This window comes from Nothobranchius furzeri, chromosome 2 (genome assembly GCF_043380555.1).
Source record: "Nothobranchius furzeri strain GRZ-AD chromosome 2, NfurGRZ-RIMD1, whole genome shotgun sequence".
NCBI classification, from domain to species: domain Eukaryota; kingdom Metazoa; phylum Chordata; class Actinopteri; order Cyprinodontiformes; family Nothobranchiidae; genus Nothobranchius; species Nothobranchius furzeri.
The window spans coordinates 64,766,788-64,774,195 of NC_091742.1; the positions used below are offsets into that span (position 1 = coordinate 64,766,788).

Sequence of the window (7,408 nt, forward strand, 5' to 3'; positions counted from 1 at the left end):
TGTCTGTTTATCCTGATTTTAAAAATGCATAAAATTCCTCATTTCTGATCTAGTTTCTTGGTATATTTGTGTCCATCTTCACTAAAAAGAACAGGATCTGGTCAACTCTTCAGTCATTTTGGCAAGGATTAGTCCCATTTTGCTAAAAGCACTCAAAAGTCTTATAATTTTTTTTTATTGTTAATGCATTGTTAAGGTCTTTTTTCAAACACAGGAAAGTATTTTTTTTTACATTCCTGACAGTTTAAATCACTCTTGCGATCTTCATCAGAGATAGCCGCTAAAGGCGGCGTCACTTCCTTCTCCGTTTATCCGCCTTTTTGTGTAGTTTTGTCCTGTCTGATTCTGCTTACTACTATGTCTATGGTTTTTTGGGTTGGTGTTTTTGTGAACAGGGATGTAACGTGTGAGATTAGTGTGTCGTCGTCTTCTATTGTAGTCTTTTTTAGTTATTTTGCCAGTTCTGTGCTGTTTTTGCAATGTTGATCTGTGTTGCCTAACAGTGGGCTGATGATTATGCTGATTTCTTTATCCATATTGTATGTTGGTGTACCTGTGCTGTTTACTATTGGTCTAAGCGGGCTGTTCTGTTTGTGTATTTTTGGAGTTCCATAGATTCTTGGTATTATGCTTGCTGTAGGAATCCAGTGTTTAGAAATGTTTTTATTTTATTTTGCCCTTTTCTTGTAGTGGTTTCAGTAATTTTTTCATGTTTTTCTTAATGTCTTCTGTTGGGTCTTTATTGTTTTGTGTGTATTTTTGTCCTCTAGCATCTGTTCCATCTACTGTTTGTATTTGTCTTTGTTTTTTGGGCAGCAGAGGGCAACATCGTCCTCTGCTGCCTGCGAGTAAACAGAGAAGGAAGTGGCGCTGGCAGTAGCGGCTAGCTCTGATGCAGATCGCAGAAGAGATCAAAATTGTCAGCAAGGTAAAAAAAAAACTTTCCTGTATTTGCATTCAGATGAAAAACACAGAATGAATTTATAAAAATAAATTATTGTTATTGTGATTTTTTAAAGACATTTTGACCTCCCATTCCAGCCAACACAGGTGTTGTAAGTATATTGTGATCCTTGGAAACCTGTTCCCTGTTTTTGAAGCGCTCTGCCTTTCTCTATCACCTTTAGTACTCCCATTTTAATCCTGGAGTCTTATAACTGAGGAGCATCTTTGACCACTGGGCCGGAGACAGCCCTGCATCCTTCCTTGAAATGGTGTATGAGTGTTAGAAGCCCGAAAACCTTTGACACTATGGGGAACTTGCTCAAAGGCCAGGAAACGTCCATGCTGCCACACTGAGGATACTTGCTGCAACAGCACCTTCACCTTTCCAAACCACAGGATGGCGGGGAGCAGGAGATTGGTTGTTTTCACTCAACCCATTTGTCAAATATTATTAAATCTTCCAAACAACAAAAGACAAAAAAAATGTATTTTAGTGGAATGTTGTATGCTACATTTTACTTTTCTTGAAAACATAAAAAAGGTGCTGTTTATTGCTAAGAATAAAAATGTCTATCTGAGATATTGTGTTTTTTTTTTGTTTAGTGATAAAAAAAATCTGCCATTTGGATGCCAGATATTGTTTATTTGTGACCATCTTAAGCAGCAGCTGTAAAAGATCTGTAGATGGCTCTAAATAAAGTTTAAAGGGACTTTGGTTGGTGTTATATTTTGTTTTGTTGTTTTGGGCCTACAGTGCTGTGAATGTAGCCAAAAAAGGCTGCTGTCTGATGAAGATGCTCATATTTGATCCAGTGAGTATGTGATTTCATAGTTTTGGAGTCAAAGGCTTCATATCTAAGCTCTAAGCTCTGAAAACCAGTGTAAATGCCACTCGTGTAGGCCATTTTAATGTTGCATGTTGAGACCACAGACCATATTGCAAACTGCTTAAGTATTTTTTGTACCTGTGGAGACATGAATTCAGACCTTGAGCTGCCTATTGCTAACTGCTGATTAGTCATTGCATGAAACTCTTCCTATCATAAGTATTTGTTTGAATGTTTTTGCTGTGTGGATAGATAAGTGTGTTTCAAGAATGTGTCTTTAATTTTTGTGATTTTAACATTTCTTGGAATTAAATGCAGTGGGCATCTACAAAATATGTGTTGCTGTAAAGATGTTTCTGATTAATAACAATATGGGAAAACAGAGTCTGAGTTGTTTTTCTTTGTATTCACATATTTGTTGATTTGCATTAACTATGGAGGTAAATGTCGTGCAAAAACTTTTGTGTTTTGTCACTGGAAACTTGAAGTCACAGAGAAAAATCCTGAAAAATCTTATCTTTTAAAGGCAAAACACAACAGCTACACCTATTCAAAATGTTAGGTGCAAGTACACAAATTGCATTCTTTGAGTCACACATCAAAACAAATTTTACAGTTACAGTTTTGCCCCAGAGTAAATGGTGCAAAACACGTCCACATACTTGGGTATGAGAGAAAAAAACAAACTCGAGCTTATTTCACAGACACCAAACTAAATGGTAAATGGCCTGTATTTGATATAGCACCTTCTAGAGTCCTGGAGCCCCCCAAGGTGCTTTACAACACAACCAGTCATTCACACACTGGTGGGAATGAGCTACGATGTAGCCACAGCTGCCCTGGGATGCACAGAGAGGCGAGGCTGCCAAGCACAGGCGCCACCGGTCCCTCCGACCTCCACCAGCAGGCAACGTGGGTTAAATGTCTTGCCCAAGGACACAACGACAGCGACAAACTGAGCGGGGCTCGAACCTGCAACCGTCCAATTACGGGGCGAGCACTTAACTCCTGTGCCACTACTGTAACACTTCACACATTATTGTAGATACACACTTTTGTTACTTTAAGTTACAAAATATGGAATTCGTGCTCTAATGATTTTGCTCCACTTAATCCAGCACATTTGAAGAATAATTAATTCAAAGACTTTTATTGAGAACTTCCCACAGACGTATGGTTTTGTCATTGTTTTCCTTGTCACAAACACAAATGAGCTAATCCAACTGCACAAAACTGCTGATGTGAGTCACAAATGCAGCTTTTCAACCTACACATTTTTTCACACAGCCCTATTTTGCACCACTTGTCTTATGCAGAAAATTAAATGTAACCTGTAGGTAATTTGTATGCCTGTACAGCAGGGGGCACTTTAAAGCTTAGAATTAAACAGGAAGTATATCTCCAAGGATAGCAGATTTAAATGGCAGATAACGTGGGTCCCAGAGTCTTTCTCCACCCACATTTAAATTTTAGTAGGCGTTGCATGGTAGGCTTAGAGGGCAGAGCTGTGGCAATGACGAAGACGGATGGCTAACAGGGCAATTTTGACTGAGCAGTCATATGAAGTGAAGGATTTTTCTCTCCCTCATCACGTGACAGTGCGGAGAGTGTGAGAAAAATCGCGCACAAGCTGACTTGGTGTCTGAAAAGAACACAACTTCTGCAATTTGGGAGTATTTCTGGTTCTTTCTATTTTCAGCCGCTTATCCCGATTCGAGTCGCAGAGGCAGTAGCCTAAGCCGAGACCTCCTGACTTCCCTTTCCCCAGCTACTTGGGCCAGCTCCTCCAGGAGGGTCCCAGGGCGTTCCTTGGCCAGCCATGAGACATAGGGTGTGTCCGAATTCAGAGGCAGGTTTTCTCTTATGCAGTGATCTGTTACGGCTGACTTCTTTATTGTGCTTTCTGCTTCTTCTTTTTCTGCTCTTGTGTATTTTCGACTTGCCTCTTTCTCGCACTCCTTTCTATGTTCTATTGTTCGTGTGCTGAGTTGGCGTCCGGTTTCTCCTATGTATGTTTTATTGCAGAGTTTGCATGGGATTTTATAAATGACTCCACATTTAAGTCCAGCTGATATTTTGTCTTTTGGGTGTACTAGTCTGTTTCTAACTGTTGTGTATGGTTTTGTTGGTGACACAAGGATCATAAACACCGAATAACAAAAATACAAAAGATGGATAAAAGAAGCAATTAAGATAAGGAGACGTGGATGTGGGACCATGAACAGGGACGATGGAGTTTACACATTGGACCGCGCATGGGATTGCATTGTCGGAGAAGGGAGAGCGGGCAGCAGAGGGCGACAACGTCCTCTGCTGCCCGCGGATAAACGGAGAAGGAAGTGACGCCACCATCCGCGTCAGCCTGAGGATGTTTGCAGCCGCAAACGAAACGTAGCGGGAAAACAGGTAAACAAAACTGCTCTGTGTTTTAAAATAGAACTACAGCATGGAATTAGAGATACGACACAGCAAGAACACACCTAAGATCTTCTCTACATTATCATTATTCTTCAGCAATTTTATCTACTTAAGAGGGGAGTAAAAAATAAAGAGTAAAAATATAGAAAAATATAACACATACTGTAAATAAATAAGTATTTAAAAATACTCAAAAAAATCTAAATACCGGATACCATATATCCCTTTGATATTATTGTTTACATTTGCAGGGCTACCATCTTTTGCACATTTCAAAGAGTGAGACGGGTCATGGGGTTGGGAACGGACAATTCGCCGACCGTTTGGGGGGGGGCGACTCTGTACCGAAGAGGATTAGAGCCACTGACAAGAGAAGAAAGAAAAAGAAAGAGAATTCTTACTGTTTTCTCACAATTCTGACTTTTAATCTCGGAATTGTGACAGGGAATTCTGGGGAAAAAGTCAGAATTCTGTTTCTTTTCTTTTTTCCTTTTCAGTGGCCCTATTCCTCTTCCGTACCTCTGACTTTACAGAGGGAACTGACCTTTGTTTAATACAAATTTTCTTTTCGTGAGGAAAATTTAACATCCAACTCTCCTGAACTTCTTCACATTATCTATCTATCTATCTATCTATCTATCTATCTATCTATCTATCTATCTATCTATCTATCTATCTATCTATCTATCTATCTATCTATCTATCTATCTATCTGTCTGTCTGTCTGTCTGTCTGTCTGTCTGTCTGTCTGTCTGTCTGTCTGTCAGCAGTAAAGAGTTGCAGCTACGTGTCACAATTGTCACACAGTGGTGGCGGTCCCTACCCAGGCAACGGCTGGCCTAAACATGCTGGAAGGAGAGCCTGGGCTGCTGGCGCAGAAGCTCGGCATACATGCGTCTCAAGGAGGGCGAGCGGGTGTGGGACAACTGAGCCCAGGGATTGGGAGCAATGCCCTGGAGGCAGGATGTCGGATGCCTGGTACTGTAAGACCGCCTGAGGTTCCTTCCGTGCCGGCTTTGCACCCAGAGAAGCCACCGCATGTGCTGTCTTCAGATTCTGATATGGACCTGGAGGTAGCCTCCTCAAAGAGGCCCCTGAGTTCGGATGGGGGTCCGTGCCCAGAAAAACAAGAAGCTTTAAGGGGAAATCCTGATTTCTTTCCTGACATTTCTTCTGTTGTTTTCCTGGGCAGAGTTGGCTTGGTGGGGAGCCTTTTGTGGAGGACTCGGGGCCCTCTCTCTAGTTGTGTGTGTGTGTGTGTGTGTGTGGGGGGGGGGGGGGGGGGGGGGGGGTCCGTCTTTTTGGCTTCCCTTCGGCTTCGGGGCAGTCTGTTGTTGGCACGGTTGCAAGTGTGTGGGGGTGGGCTTTTGCATGTTTGTGTGATTATTTCTGCATACTGCTGATTTGCTTTTGTTTTGTTTGTTTGTACCGTGGGAGAGCTGCACGGAAGAGATGGTGGATGTCGGTGGACCGTCTGCTGGAGCTGAGTGCTGTTCCTGGGATGCGGTGTGAGGGAGGATGGACGTCTGGACTGCCGGGGGAGGCTCCTCTTCGCATCGATGGAGCAGCGGGACGTCACTACTTCCGGCCAAGACTTTGTGCTAATGGGACGTCTTAAAATTACCTCCATTAACTGTAATGGGCTGAGAGGTCGGGAAAGAGCACGATTGATATTACAAGACGTGGACAGTGATATTGTGTGTCTGCAGGAGACTCATTGGATGCCAGACAAGGAAATTGAGATTGGGGAACTGTGGGATGGTTTTGTTCTTTCTAACTGTGGGACACGTTGGGTGGGGGTGGTGGTGATTTTGTTTAAAAGGGACATTGTTGACAGTTTATGTTTAAAATTTAATGGAAATGACGGTAGAATTTTGGTTGTGGATTTTTCCTTTCAGGAGGGAATGTTTCGTTTGATTTGTGTTTATGCACCTGTTTGTTATGTAGATAGGAAACTTTTCTTTATTCAGCTTGAACAATGGGTGACCAATAATACTATTCTGATTGGGGATTTCAATACAAATTTGACACGGTTGGATATCATGGAGGGGACGACGCTGAGGTGGGACTCTTCTAGGGATATTTTGAAACAGATTATGCTTAGGAAGGGTCTGATGGATATATGGAGGGCTGAAAATCCTTTAACCCGTGTGTTCTCGAGAAGGGTTATATTACAGCAGGAGCTAAGGCAGAGTCGTATTGACTTATGCCTGGTGGGGAGTGAGGTGATGGCAAAAATCAGTAATTGCCATTACCGTTTTAAACATTATGGGGATCACGCTGCTTTAAATGGTGAACTGGGTGAGGGTGTGAGCATGAGGGGTGGTGGTCCATGGATTTTGAATGGAAAAGTGTTGAGTGAACGAACGTATGAGGTGATGATGACGAAATTGCTGAATGGTAGTACGGCCTATGTTGATCATTTGGATTTATGTGAATGGTGGATTAATTTAAAAAGGATTATTAAGTTGAAGAGTAAAAGGTTTGCTAAACAGCGGTGTTTTAAGGACCGTTACGGATCTGTAAGTTGGAACGTGACATGGAAAAAGAGTTGCTGGAGATGGAGAAGGATCTGGACAGGGATAAGTCGCTTTTTTTTACTTTGAAAGGGGAATTATCTAGAGTGGGGAGGGATATGTGGAAGGGTCAGATAATATAGAGTAAAGCACAGTATAACGTTGAAGGTGAGAAACCTACGTCTTTCTTCCTTAACCTGGAAAAAGTGAAACAACAAAAGTTGTGTACTAGGGAGCTTATGAATGGTCATGGTTTAATAGTGAGGGATTTTGTGGGGGTGGTGGAGATTATTGATCAGTTTTATAGAGAATTTTTCAAGAGGGAAGTGATCGATAGGATTTGCCTTGACATTGCATTGGATAGTGTTACGTCTAAAGTATCTAGTGATGATAAAAGGATGTGTGACATGGAGATTACGGTAGATGAGATTTTATATGCGATTGATGGGTTGTCGACAAAGAAGAGCCCTGGAATTGACGGTTTGACCCATGAATTTTACAAGGAATTCAAGTTTTTACTGGCCCCGGTCTTGTGCAGTCTTTTTCGTTATATGCAAATGGAGGGGACTATGGGAAAGGATATGGCATTGCGACTGATTATTTTATTATATAAGAATAAGGGGAGCAAATTGCACCTACAGAATTATAGGCCGTTGACACTGTTGAACACTGATTATAAGATCCTGGCGAAGGTACTGGTGA

The 7,408-nt window shown here is 41.8% G+C and overlaps 1 protein-coding gene across 9 annotated transcripts in view; it reads left to right on the forward strand.

Annotated features, from left to right (window-relative positions):
• LOC107384786 (RAS guanyl-releasing protein 2) overlaps positions 1-2,156 on the forward strand; it is a 145,702-nt gene extending 143,546 nt beyond the window's left edge. For 7 of the 9 annotated variants that reach the window (XM_070547436.1, XM_070547458.1, XM_070547455.1 and 4 more), the window contains one exon: positions 1,128-2,156. The gene's annotated coding sequence lies outside the window, so the exon portion shown is untranslated. Of the gene's footprint in view, positions 1-819 lie in introns of all 9 variants that reach the window. The other 2 variants (XR_011517328.1, XM_070547439.1) reach the window with 2 other exon arrangements.
• Positions 2,157-7,408: the final 5,252 nt, after the last annotated feature.